The sequence below is a fragment of the Pituophis catenifer genome, unplaced genomic scaffold (genome assembly GCF_029215685.1).
Source record: "Pituophis catenifer annectens isolate HBS135680 unplaced genomic scaffold, rPitCat1.0.hap2 SCAF_1, whole genome shotgun sequence".
In the NCBI taxonomy this organism is placed as follows: domain Eukaryota; kingdom Metazoa; phylum Chordata; class Lepidosauria; order Squamata; family Colubridae; genus Pituophis; species Pituophis catenifer.
The window spans coordinates 332,219,351-332,239,186 of record NW_027256881.1 but is presented as its reverse complement, the minus strand read 5'-3'; positions in this window follow the sequence as shown (position 1 = coordinate 332,239,186).

Genomic DNA, 19,836 nt, shown 5'->3' with positions numbered 1-19,836 from the left:
TTTGATTATTTCCCTTGGCTTTCCCAGGCGGCGTATCACCTCCTCATTTCTGATTTTGTCAACCCAGCTTATACGTAACAGCCGCCTGTAAATCCACATTTCAAATGCTACCACCTCTTGCTGTTCTCTTAATCTGGAATGCATTGTTTCTGTGTGTGAGGCAATGGGGTTGCAGGCACAATACAGTCCCTCTCCTGTAAGCAAAACGCACCACATGGTATGACCCTCAAGGAAAACCAGCTTTTCTGTTGCTCTTTCTTTGTTTGCCCTTTGTTTCGGGGGGCGGGGGAGGTGGGGTGCAGGTGCCTCCCCCAAGAGCATTTTCTTCAGACTTGCTTTTGCAGGCCTGGTGCTGGCTCAGCTGTGTGGTGACTCACTCACTCCTCCCCAGGTCTGCGTCTAGAATAGCTGCACAAGAGGAGGAGCTGTACAAATACTTGGAAGCCTGTGTTAAGTAACTAAAAATAATCATGTCTCAATCCTTCCTCCCTCTTTATTTTTATTAATGTTGTTCTTCCTTTCCTGATGCATTATGGTTAGCCACCACAGCCTAAAAAGCCTTCAGGCTGTGCTCCAAGGAAACTGCAGTTTGAAAAAACATACGTAGAAAGCTCACCCTGAACCCTGGAGTACAGCAGGAGAGAGTTCTGCCTTTGCTCTTGGCACCTGCTCAGCCTCAGCTGCTTTGCCCGTCTTGATGAGATGCCCACAAAAACAGCAGGTGAATGCTGCCGTACACGAAGAGGCTACCTGCTTAAATCGGGCAGATGTTTTCCAGGCCTTCTCCACTTGGGAAGAAGCCTTGCTTGGCCATTTCAAGCATCTTTTCTTTAGCACTGGTCAGGCCAGATGTATCAGGTTCGTAAAAAGTATTTTCCTTTGTTGAAACTCCAGCAACTGAGAAGCAAAACGTCGTCAAAGAAAAACCAGAAAGTCTAGTTGAGTGCCTCTTAAAAAAAGCACTTTTGGGTTAGCTATGGAGACTTTAAGAAGCTGTTGAGTAGAGCTGGATTATTTTCCTACGTTCCCAAATCTTGTTGACAGCAGTGAGTACAGGTAGCCCTCGACTTACAACAGTTCGTTTAGTGACGGTTCAAAGTTACAACAGCACTAAAAAAGTGACATCGTTTTTCACACAAACATTGTAGCATCCCCATGGTTACATGATCAAAATTCAGAAGTTTGGCAACTGACTCATATTTATGGCCGTTGAAATGTCCCGGGGTCATATGATCACCTTTTGCAGCCTTCGGACAAGCAAAGTCAATGGGGAAGCCAGATTTACTTAACAACCATGTCACTAACTTAATAACTGGAGGGATTCACTTAACAACTGTGGTAAGGAAGCTTGTGAAATGGGACAAAACTAACTTAACGAATGTTTCACTTGGCAACAGATTTTGGGCTCAATTGTGGTCATAATTCAAGGACTACCTGTTTCCTTTCGCATACTAGTAATCAGCAGAATAATCTTTTTTTTTTTTCCTGCCCTCCTTGGGGGCCAGTACAACACAAATTAAGAATACCAGAAGGAACACAAGGAAAAGGATTTGTGCTAAAAAGCTGTAAAATGGTCTCTCTGGCGGAGAGAGACCATTTTACAATAAAGTATAAATTGAGCTGGCCTTGTCTGGTCAGTAAACATCCAGGTGGAGGACAATCCGTCTGGAGTGGTGTGAAGCCAACCCTCTCTTCCCAGCTTCTAAATTGTGATGGGGAGAACAGAGCTCTAACAACTCGAGTAAAGATAGATGCATTTACACTAGGAAAAGGTTGAGGATCTGGTCAAGAGTACATTTCTGTCTTGCCAATCCAAAAACTGGATTTAACTGTCCCAGAAGGAGTTATAGACAGCCCCTGAGCCAGACAGATAACGTGTTTCCCCGAAAATAAGAACCAACCAGAATATAAGTCCTAGCATGATTTTTCAGGATGCTCATAATATAAGCATTACCCCAAAATAAGCCTCAGTTAAGAGCGTCAGCCAGACGGACCGTATTTAGTAACGTATTTCCCCCAAAATAAGACCTAACAGGAAAATCAGCCCTAATGTGTCTTTTGAAGTAAAAATTACTATAAGACCTGGTCTTATTTTCAGGGAAACACGGGTAGCTGGGTGACCTTAGGGACCCCTCCTAAGAGCTATATTTCTTGAGCAGCCTTCCCATGTAAGTCCATCCGTGTCGTGCTCTTAGCCTTTGAATGTGTGCATCTTAAATCAAAGGGATGACTAAGAGCACACTCAGCTCTTTTATATCCAGTTCTAAGTATAGTGCAGTAGTTGGCTAAGTGTCAACTAAGTACAAGGCTCCAATAACCTTTAGGGCTGCTGCTGAACTGGAGCCATGATGAGGTTTGAAAGGCATATGACAAAGGCATCCTTTGGCTTCGAGACAAAAAGATTCATAGGTTTGCCTTTGGGGTTTCACACAGTAGCGGTGTCTTTAAAAATGGACATTCTGTTGACCAGCATATTACTGGAACAATGAATGAATGAAATACAGTAGAGCTTTAGTTAAACAAACTTCTCTAGAAAATTTTGAAGGATGAGGTGAAAATCTTTTAAAAGAGAAACATGGGAACATGAATTTCTGAACTGTTCTTTTTCTTTGCAACTCCCCACCCCCCAAATTTAAAAGCAGCATTTTTAAATGTCCCTATTAATTCCAAAGTGCAGTGGGTGTGGCCCTGATGTATACTGTCAGGTGCTGTTTAAAGGTCTTTGGGAGAAGCAGTGCAGATACTTAAATCTATTATCTAAGTTTCTAGCTCTCATGTTTTCTGACTCAGAGAATTTCTAAGAATTGGTTATCTAGTTCATTTGCTCTTGTTTTAACCTTACTATTAATCGGGTTTGAATTAAACTTTAAAATGTTGCATATTTTGTGTTATTACCCTGTTTCCCCAAAAATAAGGCATCCCGTGATAATAAGCCCAATCGGGCTTTCGAGCGCATGCGCTGAAATAAGCCTCCCCCGAAAATAAGCCCTCCCCGAAAATATTTAAGCGCAGAGCTGGAAATCAGGTAAGACGGCAAGAGGAGCCCCATCTTGCTCCACACGCCCCAAAATAATAAGACCTCCCCAAATATAAGGCCAAGCGCTTATTTCGGGTTCAAAAAAATATAAGACGGTCTTACTTTCGGGAAAACACAGTACATTCATGAGAGGCCATAACATCCATAACATACAGTAAGAAAAGCAGGGATTTGGCTCTGATGGCCCAATAGGAAACAACATTACAATGACTGTGAATTGCAAATGCTTGCTACCTTTTGTTAACTTTTTCAAAATACATTTTAAAAATAAAAATATTCATCATGGGCTTAATTACCCAGATTTATTTTGTATGTGTTAAAAGTTCCAAATTACAAACCGCTGTACAGGATTTACAACCACAATTGGGACTAGAATCTCCGTTGCAAAACAAGGATTTTGTTATCTGAGTTGCAAGTCTGATTTTATGAATTGAATACTTTTTATTTGGCCAAGTGTGAATAGACACACAAGGAACTTTTCTCTGGTGCAGAAGCTGCAAAGCAACAGAATAACTATAGTACTGATAAGAGGGGAATGATCTCTTTAATGACTTTTTTGCCATGTTTGTTAAATGAATCACTGAAGTTATTAAGCGAATCTGACTTCCTCAATTAACATTGCTTGTTAGAAGACAGCTGGGAAGGTCACAACAACAATCAAATGATCCAGGAAGCTGCAGTCATTGTAAATACACGTTGATTGCCAAGTGCCCAAATTTTTATCATGTGACTGTGAGGATGTCGCAATGGTCATAAGTGCAAGGACTAGTTGTAAGTTACTTTTTTGACTGCCGTTCGCTAAGCAAAAGGTTATAAATTGAGGACCACCTGTACTGTATCGTGATAATATTATGTTAGAATTTTGCATCTCTGCATAATAAAGCCCTCTACAAAATTCTGGATCCCCAAACCATCACAGCTCGTGGCAGTTCTTGATCCCAAGATATCCCTATGGCTTCAACAGAACCTGGTTGCCTTAGACACCACCGCGAATTATTGCCAAAATTTTTGAGGAGGGGAGGGAGGGTTGAGCTGGAAACGCCTGTGTTTTAATTACCGGGTGCCTGTGCAATTAAAACTAGAATTCTGATTGAGCAGGGCTGGCTTTCCTTCCTTCCCTCCCTCCCATTGCGGCTGCTCTCATCCCTGGCAGAGATCCAGGAGAGAGGCCTGCAACAGATTAAAGGCCCTGGAAGCTTTCTTAACCACCTCTACTAGCAGGGAGGGAGAGGGTGGGTGCAACATGTGCAAAAGGAGGCCCAAGGCTGGGTGAGAATCTGCCATCGAGAGGGGCTCCTTGAAAACTTGCATCAGGATACAGTGTGTTGGGCTGGAACACTTGCATCCGTTTGGAATCTGAATACCTTCATGGGGGTGGTATCCCTCATTAAAAGGAGGCTCACATTCCTGCAACAGCAATTGGGGCCCTCCCGAAACCTCTAAGGCAAGCTGTGGGTGTGTCCCACAAGTCACAAAGGTTTAATGGCGGCCTCTGATTCTTTCTTTCTTTTTTTTTGCAAAATGTTTTTATTTTTAAACAAAACATAAAACATCCTTCATCCATTATAATTTCAAGCAGTGTGTCGATCGGTTACAAATCCCTTGTGCTTCTTCCCCATAATCATATTTTACTAATTATCTAATTTCTCATATTATCAACCTGATATATATCTTTATATCATTATTCTCATTTGTCATTTATTTAACAATGGCATTATCATTCCAAAAAAAATATTATTTTCACATATTATATTCTAACATTCATTTTATATTTCATGTCCATGTTTTATTATCTAGCCATTGGTAAAATAAATCCCATATCTTTGGGATATTGTTTATCTTCTCTAATTTCAAATGTCAATTTACTCATTTTGGCACATTCCATAATTTTCTTAATAAATGGCGGCCTCTGGTTCAAGCTACCTTTCCACAAAGCTCACCGATGATTGACAATGCAGAAGGATCACAAACATCTAAAGGGGGGGGTGGTCTCCAATCTTGGCCACTTTAAGACTCGTGGACTTCAACTCCCAGAATTCCTCCGCCAGCAAAGCAAAGCTGGCTGAGGAATTCTGGGAGTTGAAGTCCACAAGTCTTAAAGTGGCCAAGATTGGAGACCCCTGATCTAAACTCTGAAAGATAACGAAGGCTTCTCGATTTTAAGTTTTGGTATATATTTATCCTGCATATTCATGAAACTTACAGGGTTTCAGCAGCCTCATTTTCCATTTCTAACTTCCCCATGTTCCTTCCCTTTAATCTTGATGAAAAACACAAGGGCTGTGTAACAAGTGTAAGATCCCTGCAGGATGCTATATCAAGCATAAAACATGAACAGAATGCCACATGGGCAAAGGAAGATCTGGGAAAGTGATAACTTGACAAGCGGTACATAAATTTTAGAGGTTGCCTTAAAAAAAAAAACTGTTCAAACTTTGTGTAAGATCCAGCTAAGTATGCATAAATGTCTTTTTCTAGTCACACCATTCGTACAAGACCCACAAATGGGACATTTTTAGGTTGGGAAGGCAAGGAAATGGTACAATATCTTCTTTTTGCTAGCTAAACAGTACAGGTACATTTTGTGAGGGGCGGGGTAGGGGATTGTTTTGTATCACATGGAAAGTCTGAACCTGCCTGTCCAGCCACAAAACCTGTCTTAGCTCACTAATTATGGGGTAGCTGGTATTTTCCCCAGAACAAGGGTGGAGCCTGGGAAGGCTTCATTTAGGACTTAGGACTTCCTCGCCCTAAATGGCTCAGTCTTGCCTGTGTCTGTAATTTCTTATTCTCTATAGAATCTGTATGTGGAAAAATACTCCAAAGGGCCTAGAACTATGTTTGCACCTATTTGTCTTCCACCATCCCCATCTCCTCACCTCCCAACTCTCTGGAATGGAAAAATGGGGAGAAAATTATTTGTCTTTTGGAGCAAAGAAGATCTGCAGGTTTTTTAAGTTGATGTGTCCCAACCAAGATCTCACAACCTGTTAAGAGATTATGGCTGGTTTTTTTACCTCGGTTCCCCTCTGCAAATTAGAATAATTATGACACATCTTTTGCAAGTGTGTTTTAATTTTTCCATGCACCCTTTCAAATAAAATTTGACGTATCTACCCTGAGATCATATGTTGGAAGGGGCTACTAACCCCAGTTGTTTCTCGACCTCAACAACTTTAAGATGGATGGACTCAACTCCCAGAATTCTCCAGCTAGCATCCGAAATCCCATTTTAAACTTTTGAGACTGAAAAACACTGGTCTAATCCATCAACATAGACTAAAACTATTCCACGCTCTGGCTGCCCTTACATATCACCAAGAGTTTATAAACTATTGGTTTGTGGTTTGGTATGAGTTAGTTGTGGCTTATTCAACAAACTGCAGCAAGCAGGATGCATATAAAGTGTGCCTAAAATAAATGAAATTCTTATCTCTGATTGGTATGTGAAATGAGGGAATAAAATCTGAGCATCATTTTGCCCAGTCCAATTCTGGAGAGAAGACATTTTGTCCAGATGTTGAGCTATAATTCTGATAATCCCTTGCCATTTCTCATCTTCATTAGGGCTGCTGAGATAACTAACATCAGGCACACCACAGTATCCCCATGCCTGGATTGCCAGAGCAAGGATCTTCCACATATGACTACAGGATTCTCTTTTCCCAAGAGTATTTTCTCAAGTAAGGGACATAAATCATACTTTTAAAAAAATACAATTATTGCCTAATACTTTTCTATCAGTTTTCATGGTTGCTCAACCTAGATCATAACCACTAGCAACATATAAATAATAAAGCAAACAAATATCAGCCAGTACAGTATTACCTGTTTATTAGCATTTTAAACCGTTGTTCCTCTAATGCAGAGGTTTTCAAACTCGGCAGCTTTAAGACTTGTGGACTTCAACTCCCAGAATTCTATTCCAGCTATGCTGGCTGGAGAATTCTGGGAGTTGAAGTCCACAAGTCTTAAAGCTGCCATGTTTGAAGACCTATGCTCTAAATGTAATGTGACTCAACCTTGGCAACTTCAAGGGTGTGTGGACTTCAACTCTGCGCTGGCTGGGAAATCCTTGGAGTCGAAGTCCACACATCTTAAAGTTGCCAAGGTTGAGAAACTTTTCTCTAAAGCAAGGTTGGAAATCTGAGAACCACTAGATGTGGCTGCATTACAAATTTCCATATCTTCCTTCATGATTTACATTCATTGATGCCGCTGGGAATTGTAGTTCAGCAACAGGTCCAAAACTACATTATGGAAAGACTGTGGAGATTATGGAACTTATAAATGACAAACTCTGAGGTTCTTCTCAGAACTTCAGGGTTCTAATACTGTAGAAGGGTTCAGTCACTGCATTTTAAGGATTAGAGGTAGTGCTTCTAATGCTGATGACCACAACTGGAACCAAAATTTCCATTACCAAGCAAGGTGGTTGTTAAGTAAGTCATGGTAAAATTTTGACTGAATCACACAGTTAAGTGAATCCAGCTTTCTCCATTGACTTTGCTTATCAGAAGCTGTCTGGGATGCTACAACTGTCATAAATATATGCCAGCTTCCAAATGTCCAAATTATGATTATGTGAGGATACTGCGATGGCCATAATGTGAGGGCTGCTCGTAAGTCATTTCTTTTAGTGCAGTTGTAACTTCAAACAGTTGCTGAACGAATGGCTGTAAGTCAAAGACTCTATACTTTATAGACTGTATATTTTAATCCTGCTAGCTGCTCAGAATGATGTATCTGAGATGGATGGCTATATACATCAAAAAAGTTAATTAAAAGTCAACCAAAATCACATCACGGCTTTGCTCAATGCACAAATCCAGCCAGTCATTCTGTATTCGGGATCCTTGTTCCTCTTGTAGCAATTCTGAGACTAGAAGTCAGTAGTATTTCTGATAAAAATACAGCTGCACAAGCTGTCATCGGCATCCCGCAGTCTAGTAACACTCCTACCTTTCACAGCACTGATTTGGGGACTTAAGATGTAAGAATCCCACCATTCCTTAGAACTTTTACTAGAAATTAGCTGTTTTAGGACAGAGGAAATATTCTTTCAACAACTCCCCAATGCAAGTATGCAGAATTCACAACTAATGCGATTCCCCGGGGAGCTGTGAAACAAAGTTGTGTTAGCCGGTGCCTTGTTTCTCAGGCATCTGCCTGTTTTCCATCTCCCTTGGAAAGCAAGCAGGCGCCATAGATTTTCCATGCTTTAACTCTGGGTGTGTGCTGCCTCGGATTAAAGCCAGCTGCTGAGGCCTCCCACCCGCCGGTTGGCCTGCCTGCTGAGATATGATCTCACATCCACCCTTTTCCCACAGCAACACGCCTGCCGGCTAGCAGGGATTCAAAGCAGCAGCTCAGCAGCATCCATATGGCCTCTTCTGGAAAAAAAGCAACAACTGTGTGTATGTGCATGTGACTGCACATTTAACATTTAGGTAGGTCAGATCTCCAGAAGACACTCTTAGCTACACGGCCAATGTAACTTTCATTTGCATGTTGCATGAATCAGCCCATGTGCTTAGTTTATGATTCAGTATGTCATGCAAAATGGTTTCATACTTTAAAGCATGGATAAGTTTAACTCTGGACCATGTTTGTCATAAACCCCGGTCTGCATTATGCCAGATCTCTTTGTTTTTACTTCACTGCACTGAGCAAAGCTAAGCAGCCTGGATGAATTCAGCAAAAAAGTGGCTCAGCCACTTTTGAGTACTAGATCTCGTTTAGGGCTTATGCTCATTTCTGTGTATCTCCTTCCTTGAATTTATCAGAAATCCTGCCTGCGATTTTCAAGGGTTTTGGTTTTGCAAGTTTGTGTAGTTTGAGGATTTCAGGTTACCTACCTCTGAACTGCAAACAGCAGCATGCCTTGAGGCCTTTCTGTTCACATCTAGCAGTGGAACTGAACTAGTTTTTGTTAATCTGCTTCGGTTCTAGTTTATAAGAAATTGAGTGATCCAACCTTTTTTTCCAGAGAGGTGCAAGAAAAGAAGATCTCCCTCAGGGAATCACTCCTTTCGAACAGCACTTTTGTAGAATTTAGAAAGTTATCTAACTGCCTTTTCAAAAGAATCCTGTTTCACTTTGGTCTTTGAAGTTTTCCTGTAGATACTTAACATTCTCCTAATGAGTAACACTGACACACTGCTAAAAGTACCTTCAATATATTGAAGGAACAAGTTACATCAAACATGTCCCCTTTTAATTTATATGGCCACCCATCTCATATATATGATGGTGACTTACAGGCACAAGAAAACAATATAAATTAATCAAAAATTATAAAAAACCAAAAGCCAATAAACAACATAAACTGCAGGACTTATAATCAATCTCACTAATAGTACACAGGTTGACTTACAACCACAATTGAGTCCAAAATTTCTGTTGCTAAGTGAAACATTTGTTAAGTGAATTTTGCCCCATTTTACGATCTTTCTTGCCAGTTGTTTTTTAAATGAATCATTGCAGTTCTTAAGCTAATAACAGGGCTATTAAGTGATTCTGGCTTCCCCATAGACTTTGCTTATCAGAAGGTCACAAAAAGTAATCACATGATCCCAGGACTCTGCAACCATCATGAGTCAGTTCCCAAGCGCCTGAATTTTGATCCCATAATCATGGGGATGTGGCAATAATTCATTTTTTCAGTACCACTGTAACTGTGAGCAGTCACTGAATGAACTGTTGTAAATCAAGAACTACCTGTAGTCATTTTGCAGACTCCATACCACACAGCTGGATCCCCAGGCCAGATGGCAAAGCTCCTTCCCGAAGTCCCAAAAGTGTTTTTTTCCCAAGAGGAAACTGGACTTTCTGGTTTTTCTTTAAAGATTATTTCCTTTTCATCCAACAGCTTTTTCAGCTCTGACTGGATGGTAGGGAATGGAAGGGATTATATTCCTTGCAGATAGCTGGTCATTTGCATTCTTTTAGAGGGTCTTTGGGGCATGTGGAGGTTTATCTGTGTCCTCGGGATCACCTGAGTAGTGCAAATGAGTGTGGAGCCTTCTTGGAAGTGTTGAACGGACTGTGTTGTAGACTGGAGATAGATGATGGTGTATCCCTCCCCCCTCTGTTGAGAGGGCTGTTCAATTTTGACATAGATGGCCTCTTTCAAACCAGCAGTCCCTCTGTTCAAAATGTGGGCTTTGCTGTCTTCAAAAGAGTGGCCTGTGTCTTTTAAATGTAGATGGACTGCTGAATCTTGTCCTGATGGGTTTCTTCTCTTATGTTGCACCATGTGTTTATGAAGTGGTTGTTTTGTTTCCCCAATGCACAGATCTACACATGACTCACTGCATTATACTGCATATATCATCTCAACCACTCTCTAAAAGACCAACGACCAGCTGTCTCCAAGGGGTACAAATCCTTCCATTCCCCACTGTCCTGTCAGAGCTGAAGAAGCTTCATGGATGAGAAGTGAAACATCTTCAAAGAGAAGACGTGCATAAGTGCACTAATGTGCCTATGGTCCCTGTCATTGTATGTTTATTCTTTTATTCTTGTTCTCATTTTTGAGCAATTCTAATAAGTAAATAAATAAATAAATAAAAACCAGAAAGTCCAGTTGCCTCTTGAAAAAGCACCTTTGGGATAACCAGGACCTGGACGACTGGGAATCTCCACAGACACTCCTCCTCGAAGGCCAGTAAAGTCGGGGCCAATCTGACCTCAGGGGGGCTGAAGCAGGGGTCTCCAACCTTGTCAACTTTAAGCCTGGCGGACTTCAACTCCCAAAACTTCTTGGAGTTGAAGTCCGTCAGGCTTAAAGTTGACAAGGTTGGAAATCTCTGCTCCAAAGGGCGGCCAGCCCCACAGCACGGTGGCCACTACCGAAACAAGGAGACCTTTTTTTCTAGGCCCGCACTACTCCCTGAATTCTAAAACAGCTGCGTGGGTTGAGCCTGCAAAACACGGAAGAGCTAAACGTGGTTGGCTGCTTTCTGGTCCAAAGTCGTCGTGCCAGACACATAAACAGCGTTGGGCCGACTTGCAGAAAAGCCTCTCTGCCACCGCCCTTCAGTCAAACAAGAGGAGGGGGGGACAAAAAACTTGCAGCCAGGCCAGAGCCCCTTTCCAAATCCGAAAAGGGCAACTTCCGGAGAGAGGGGAGGCTGCAGCTGCAGTTCTTTTCATTGGCTTTGCAAGCCAAAAACCACCGCGGTCTCGGCGGGGGGGGGGGGGGGGGGGGGGGGGCCTTTGAAGAAAAAAATTGAGAAATATTAAAAAAAAAGGAAAAAAAAAAAAGCACTGCGGCAAAGAAGCCTCTTGCAAGCCAGCCTGCCTTGCCTGTCACTCACCTCTTGGGGCTGCAAAAACCCACCCCTGCAGGAATGAATAAAATAAAATAAAATAAAAAAATAAATATACTATTGCCGATTATCTTATCGGGTTATTCTTATGGGAATTGAAGGGGTGGGCAAGGGGAAAGATAATGGAAATACAAAGGGCGCATCTTCCAAAGCGAGGTACAAGCCTTGCTTTTTTTTTTTAAGCGCACCAGCCAGCAAAACACATCTGTTGGGCGGCGCGCGCGCGCGCGCCACCGCCTCCGCAGTTCAGTGCCGGGCTCTGACGTCACTCGTGACGCTCTTCCCCCCCCATCCGCCGCCACAAAACACCGCCCCTCCCCTCCCCCTCTCCGGCCTGTGACGCGCCAAACAGCGTTAACCTCTTCCTGGGCGGCCTCCCGTGGTAGCAATCGTACCTCTCGGAGCCCTTCCGTTTGTCGACGTCCTCTTGGTCGCCAGCCGCTGGCTTTGCGTAAACAGAGGCTCCCACTGGCTTCCGACCCACCGTGGGGAATCAGCGGCGAATGCGAAAGACGTTCTTCGGGGCCGCCTTCCGTTGTTTTTTTTTTTGTTTTTTTTTTTACGGGGGGGTGTCCCCCGTCCTTCCTCCCCTGACGAAGCGAAAGAGCCGCCTTGCCCGCACTGGCGCTCAGCTTTTAAAGTCTCGGACACCTGTTAAGGCGGGGGAGATGACACGGTGCGAACTTCTTCGCCCCCCCCCCCGGCGAATATTTTTTTTAAAAAATAATTTTTATTGAACAGTTTTTTTTAAAAACAAACAAATAAAAAAACAAACAACATATTTAAATCTTCTTTTCAACATCTTCGCATCAGTCATCTATATTTATACATTTTCTCTTTCTTATCTTAATCCAATGTTTTATACATACATTTCTAGCAGGGGTGAAATCCAGCAGGTTCTGGAGAACCGGTAGCAACAATTTTGAACAGTTCGGAGAACCGGAAAATACCACCTCTGGCTGGCCCCAGAGTGGGGTGGGAATTGAGATTTTGCAATATCCTTCCCCCAGGAGTGGGGAGGGAATGGGGATTTTGCAGTATCCTCTTGGAGTGGGGTGGGAATGGAGATTTTGCAGTATCGTTTCCCTGCCATGCCCACAAAGCCACGCCTACCAAGCCACATCATGCTCACAGAACCGGTAGTAAAAAAAATTGGATTTCACCACTGATTTCTAGTATATCATATATATATATATTCTCTTAATCTAAATATTTTATTTATATTTAATATAAACAGGTACCTAATTCCCTTCTCCCCCCCCCCCCCAATATTTCTAATTGCCCCAGGATCCATGGATCACAGACAGAGCAAATTTAGCAGATGCTTTATAAAAGTTTTGGCCAGAGTTGCAGCAGGCTTGATTTCTTGCACATTGTCGTCTTTGGATGCTCCTGCGTTCGTTTTTTTTTTTTTTTTTTTGAGCATAACTACTAATAGTGTGAATAATACATTGCTAATGTACCACTGAGGTTGCTAGCTCCCGGCTTTTAAGAAGAGATTGATTGGATTGCCATTTGTCAGAAATGGTGCAGGGTCTCCTGCTTTTGGACTAGATGACCTACAAGGTCCCTTCCAACTCTGTTAATCTGTATCTGTAAATCCTTGTGGCTTGTTGGGTTTCCCTCTCTTTCCCCCCACAGTTTACATTGCTGCCCTGCAATACCTGAGGTTAAGTTCATGTAATGTTTTCTCCTAGTTAACTAAATCATGGTTTACACACAGTTATTATCCCAACGTTCTGACTTTGCACAACACAGTGCAACCATAAATGAAGGGTTGATTTTGCTCTAATTGCTAAACAGTGTTTCTCAAACTTTGGCAACTTTAAGATATGTGGACTTAAATCTTAGAATTGGCTGGGGAATTCTGGGAGTTAAAGTCCACCTGCCTTAAGTTTTTTAAAAATATTTTTTATCCCTCCTTTATTTTTTTTTATAGATAAGTCAAAGTGACAAAAATACTCCTTCCTCCTATTTTCCCCTATGTGTAGGGCTGAGTGACAGTGACTATGCCAAAGTCCCAGTTAGCTTTCATGCCTATGCAGTTTTAGAACTCACAGCCTTCTGGTTACCAGCCTGGTGCCTTAACCACCTGACCAAATTGACTCTTTTGTTATCAAGTTTGAGAAACATTGGGGTAAAATATGGTCAGCTAATTTGTAGCACACTTTCTATAAACTTATTTAAGCCACAAACTAGTTAATTTGTCATGCAAAATCATGAACAAATCAAAATCATGAGGTTCATTTATGATTCAGTGTGAGATTCAGGGTGTCTTGTGAACACAGCCAATGAGCTGCCCACAAACCAATTACACTGAACTCACTACTTACGGTAGTCTGTTGTACAGACCCACAGTGGGTGAGTAAACCAGGATGAGGCAAGCTATTCCATTGATTAATTGCTCTGTGAGAAAAATTCTCCTTGCTTCTAGGTTGCATCTCTCTTTGACAAGCTTCTACCCATTACTTTTTATCCTACCCTCAGGTGCCCTAGAGAAGAAGACAATCATCTCTTCTTTGGGATGTCCCCTCAAGTACTGAAAGAACTATCATGATGTCCCCCTTAATCCTATTCTCTGATAGACTAGACATACCTAGGTCCTTCAACTGTTCAACATACAATTTTAGCCTCCAGACCCTTTATCAACTTTGTTGCTCTTCTTTGCATATTTTCCAGTGTTTCAACATCTTTTTTGTTTCGTGCTGACCAGAATATGGGTAAACATACTGTACAGATATCTGCTTTTTTCCCCCTGACCAAAAGGTGTGCTGTGCTTAATTTTTTCCTGCACCGGAGCAGGGGTTTCAGTTGGCAAAGAGTTAAACTGAATCAGGGGCAAGATCCTTTTGCAAAGAGGCCCCTGCTGGAACCTGACCTCAATGGGGAGGGAAGAGCACACCCATCAGGCCAAGAGCCCATTCCAAGCTAGCAATGTCCACTCAAGACAGTGAAAAACCTGCTACTGCCACAGCTGGCCTTGCTTCCGTTTAATTCTTTTCATTGCACAAATCAGTATTTTTAAGCTGCTAAAGTTACAATTTGGGAAGGTGGTTATCTATGGCTGGGCTCTGGCAGCTTTCATAGCTGCAGAACAGACAAAATATGAAGCACCAATGCCTAAAGGGACCTACCCTAACTTGGATTGCCTGTTAAAAAGCAGAAGATGGCATAGTGAAAAGAAAGTCTGGAACTTGGGGTCAGTCCAAGATGGCTAAAAGTGAATGGCAATAAAAGGCGACATGATTGGTCTTGCCCTTTAACAGGCCTGTGACTTGGCAACCTAAGCTGATGGATGGGGGCATTATTCAGGAGTCTAGGAAGGGCAGTGAGAAGCACTGTGGCTTCCACAAACAACTCTATGCCCTTCCTTCTTTCAACAGTTGATTGAAGCAGCACAGTAACCTAAGACTTTTGTTTAAACATGGTGTATTAAATAATCCACAGGGGCTTTGTTTCTTAGGAGATACCAAACCAACATTTCTTATCTGAGCAACTTTAAGAGATATGGACTTCAACTCCCAGAATTCCTCAGCCAGCTTTGAAATTCTGGGAATTGAAGTCTACATATCATAAATTAGCCAAGGCTGACAAATACTGCATGCCATAAACTGTGATTTACTGTTAGAATGCATTGATTCATATACAGTGATGCTTTAATATTCATTGTTAATTGATTAATTGGCAAAATGAATATCTAAAAAGATGAGAACCAAACAAACTTTTCCCATAAGCAATAATAGTGAGTCACAAGGTAACCAACACCGACAAGTTCTAACTTTTGAGTACCAAACAAATGATGAGTACTAAAATAATTTTTTTACATTAAGATACATTGAGTATCAAATTCAATGAGTTTCAAAGCAGTTGAGTACCAAGCAGGGGTGAAATCTACTTAACTTCGCTACCGGTTCGCAAATGTGAGCATGTGTGCCTCCTCCACGCATGCGCAGAGCCTTCTGCCCATGCACAGAGGGTCAAAAACGGGAAGTGATAACATCTGGGCAGGTGGGCGGAGCCTCCTTCCGCCAGCGTTACCAGTTCGCCCAAACCAGATAGAACCGGCTGAATTTCACCCCTGGTACCAAAGTATCACTGTAATGTGCTAAGCCAACAGAAAACAAGGCACAAATGTCCACTCCTAACCACAATTTTACATGTAGATGCCCCTTTGCACTCTTCCCATACACATTCCCATAGCACATCTAAAGAAAACTGATTGCCTTTAAAAAAAAAAAAAGCTTGCATCTAGCATTAGCCAGTAAGATTCCTGCAACAGTATGTTACTGTGTGTGCGCACATGAAATTATTTCATTGCAAATCCAACCATGAGTTTATCTTGTCCAGAACTGTTTGTTCTGACTGGCAGAGATTGCTCAGCCATTTAGGGAGGCAGAACTTCCCATCTTCCACATGAGATGCTTTTAACCAAGGTTTGAGCTTGGGAACTTGTGCCTGCCAAGCAAGTGGTGATTTCTCAGGGCATTTATGCTCTTGCTTAACCAAACACATGTGCTTGCACACAGACCTCATTGCTGCTGTTCCTGTGTAGGAGGAGAAAGAGATTACATTTTCCCCACTGAAAAGAATATGTGGTCTGAGTTTGGGGGAAATACAAAATCTCCTGGGGTTGGGTTGGTGGATTGGGGGACGGGGGAGAGAATGAATTTCCTGAAACCAGAGGTTCTCCAAATGCCACCTAATTACACAACATAATTTCACATCTAAACAGTTTTGGTCGCCACGATGTAAAAAAGATGTTGAGACACTAGAAAGAATGCAGAGAAGAGCAACAAAGATGATTAGGGGACTGGAGGCTAAAACATATGAAGAACAGCTGCAGGAACTGGGTATGTCTAGTTTAATGAAAAGAAGGACTAGGGGAGACATGATAGCTCAGGGGCTGCCACAAAGAAGAGGGAGTCAAACTATTCTCCAAAGCACCTAAGGGCAGGACAAGAAGCAGTGGGTGGAAACTAATCAAGGAAAGAAGCAATTTAGAACTAAGGAAAAATTTCCTGACAGTTAGAACAATTAATCAGTGGAACAACTTGCCTTCAGAAGTTGTGAATGCTCCAACACTGGAAGTTTTTAAGAAGATGTTGGATAACAAGGGACCTCCAAGGTCCCTTCCAACTAAACTAAACCCTATTCTATTCTATTCTATTCTATTCTATTCTATTCTATTCTATTCTATTCTATTCTATTCTATTCTATTCTATTCTATTCTATTCTATTCCTATTCCTATTCCTATTCCTATTCCTATTCCTATTCCTATTCCTATTCCTATTATTCCTATTCCTATTCCATTCTATACAGATCCTCCAGAAACATTCTCAGTGAAACTGACCTACAGGATGAACAGGGCAGAATATAATATTCAGCATGCTGTATTTTATTGGTTATCTCTCCAGATTTTGGTTGGTTTGAAAGAAATATTCAAAAAGACATCCAAAACTCCCAAAACAGAAACGTATTTTCTGGATGCACACACTCTGATTTCTTTTAAGATAAGTAATCCTATCAATTCTTTTCTCAGCAAGACTGTCCATGGTGCTAGAGACTGCTCCTCTTTGTCTCTGGACAAAAGCAATCAGTCCAGGATATCTTCTAATCAGTTCCATATGGGGCAGCTGGTTTAAGCCTCCCCCCACCCACTCAATCTACCAAATGCCACCTCTCTGTGTGCTTCTGGCTTTTCTTTGTCTTAGCCACGCATCTCCTGGACCCAAGGGGAGCAGATGGTCTAGAAGAGAGGAGTTAGCATCAAATGGGCCTACAAAGATCATTTCTGTCCTTGTCTACTAGACAAGTCTGGCAAATTAAGGCAGTTTGAAGAACAGCCCTCCCAGTTTGTGGAATTCCACGCCAAAAAAAGAAGTTGCCAGAAACTATTTGACTTGATTGCCTTTAAAATAAAAGACTGTATGTTTGAAAATATTTCTAGATCTGTGTTTAATTGGATGCCTATTTAAAAGCAGAAAATTCTAGCTTTCATTTAAAAATGAAGTCTCTAGTCCTCAAGAATACAAAAAACCATCTCTACCAAGCACATCCAAATAATGCGTTGGAAGGATTATGATGAGCTGAGTAAGACCAATGCCAATTCTGGAAAAAAAATTAACTAGCAACCTGATCTGCTGGAATCAGCAGTCAGTAACCACCTGTTCTGGAGTTTCTCTTTACAGCCCTAGTTCCTCTTTAAACCATAACCACTAAGTTTCAGTCACACTGGGTCTTGCTATTTTATTAATTTATTAGGTTTTTATTCCACTTTATATAAATAACTCAAGATGCTGAACATTCTTAATACCCTTTGAGGTGAGAAACATGTTAAACCTACAGTGTAAATTCAATTAATTTAAATTAATTTAAATTAATTGAATTTAAATTAATTTAATTAATTTCAATTAAATTAATTTCAATTAATTTAAACAGCAAAAAAAATTTTTCAAATAAAACTGTGAAAATTTTGCATTGTCTCTCCCCAGCTGTCATCCAATTTAGTAAAGCTTCCACTGTGTTTCCCCGAAAATAAGATCCCGTCTTATATTTTTTTTGAACCCTGAAATAAGCGCTTGGCCTTATTGCCGTGAGCTCATAAGCCCGGTTGGGCTTATTATCAGGGGATGTCTTATTTTGGGGGAAACAGGGTAAAAGGGTGCCTACCCCTTTGCATCAATATTCTGCTGTCCAACAACCATCTGCTGATAACCTGGCAGTCCTGCCTTATTCAGATGACAACTCCAGACTGAAACTTAGCAAATTTCTAGGAAACCTTTGGAGTTACTTTTAAGCCTGAATGCAGTTTAGATATGGGACAATTTAAGAATGTTTGTGTTGCTAGAGAGAAGAAAAACTTTTACCATTTCTTCCTACTTGCCAAAGTGTCATTTCTTAGTCTCCAAGAAAATTGAAGTGATAGCGAACCTTTTTGGCACTGAGTGCCCAAACTGGAATGTGCATGCATGTGCGTGCGCCACAGCCCCAAAAACTCAAAGACCAGCTGGCCAGTGTGCATGCTGATGCACGTGCCGGCTACTTGGTCTTCTGGTTTCTAGCATGCACATGCATGCCGGCCAGCTGATCTTCACTCATGCTGGAGCCCCAGAAACCCGAAGATCAGCTGGCTGGTGCGCATTTGTGTGCCAGCCAGCTGGTCTTCGGATTTCCAGGGTTCCAGCACACGCGAAGATCAGCTGGCCGGCACGCATGCGTGCGCCAGAAACCAGAAGAGCAGCTGGTGACGGTGTGTGTGTCCACAGAGATGGCTCAGTGTGCCACCTCTGGCACGCATGCCATAGGTTCACCATCACAGTAGTAGGAAATACTGTACAGAATTAGGGTTATAGGTATAGAAAGGATGGTGGGGTATTTGCTTTCTCCATATCAATTTACCTACATTTTAAACCACATAAGTACTATTTACACTACACAAATGCTGTGATAGTAGTTATAGGGAAGGAGTATGAATAGTTCTTGTCACAGGCACGAACTGTGGTGGGGCACCTGCTACTCATTTTAGCATCATGGTTCTCATTCTATCCAGGCCAATCCTTCTTGGAAAGACCAAAAGCAGAGTTCTCCATTAATCCAATACTCTATCACAGTGATGGCTAACCTTTTTACCATCGCATGCCAAAAGCGGGGGGAGCGCGTTGGGATTGTGTGCATGTGTGCCCACACGCAATGCCCCCACCCCCCTCGCATGTGCACACAGCCGCCCGCGCTTCCCCTGCTTTGGCACGTGATGCACGGTGGGCCTGGTAGGCCTGTTTTTGCCCTTCCCAGGCTCCAGAGGCTTTTTTGGAGCTTGGGGAGGGCAAAAATGGCCCTCCTTACCACCCTGGAGGCCCTCTAGAGGCCGGAAATGGCTCGTTTCCCAACTTCCGGTGGAGCCAGAAGGCCCGAAAATCAGCTGGCTGGCATGCATATGCATGCTGGAGCTGAGCTAGGTAAAGTCTTGTGTGCCCACAGATATGGCTCCGAGTGCCACCTGTGGCATGTGTGCCATAGGTTCGCCATCGCGCCTTCCTCAGGTTATCTGAGCTGGTAGTCCTTACCATATCGTGTAGAACTTAATTAATCCATTAATTAATGATGCACTGTAAGGGAAAGTATACCTTGTTTTCTGCTTTGAATTTTCTGCCAATTTAATCTGTTGATCTAAATTCCGTTGTTTTGAAAATGGCCATTAATGGTCACTGTGAGCCATGATCTCTGAAACCATCCAAAATATTATAAACCACAGTCTTTTTTCCCGTGCTCAGGAAACATTTCACACCTCCCCAACAAAACTGACAGGCTTTCTCCAATGCAGGGAAGATGAGTTCCAATTCTAAGTTGATCCATGACTTTCCTTGAACTTCAGGGTACTTAATTCTTCGGACAAATGGCATTTTAAATTCTGTATCTCTGCTACAGATGAGTGTGAGTGATTCACATCTTCCTTTGGGGACAGTTCT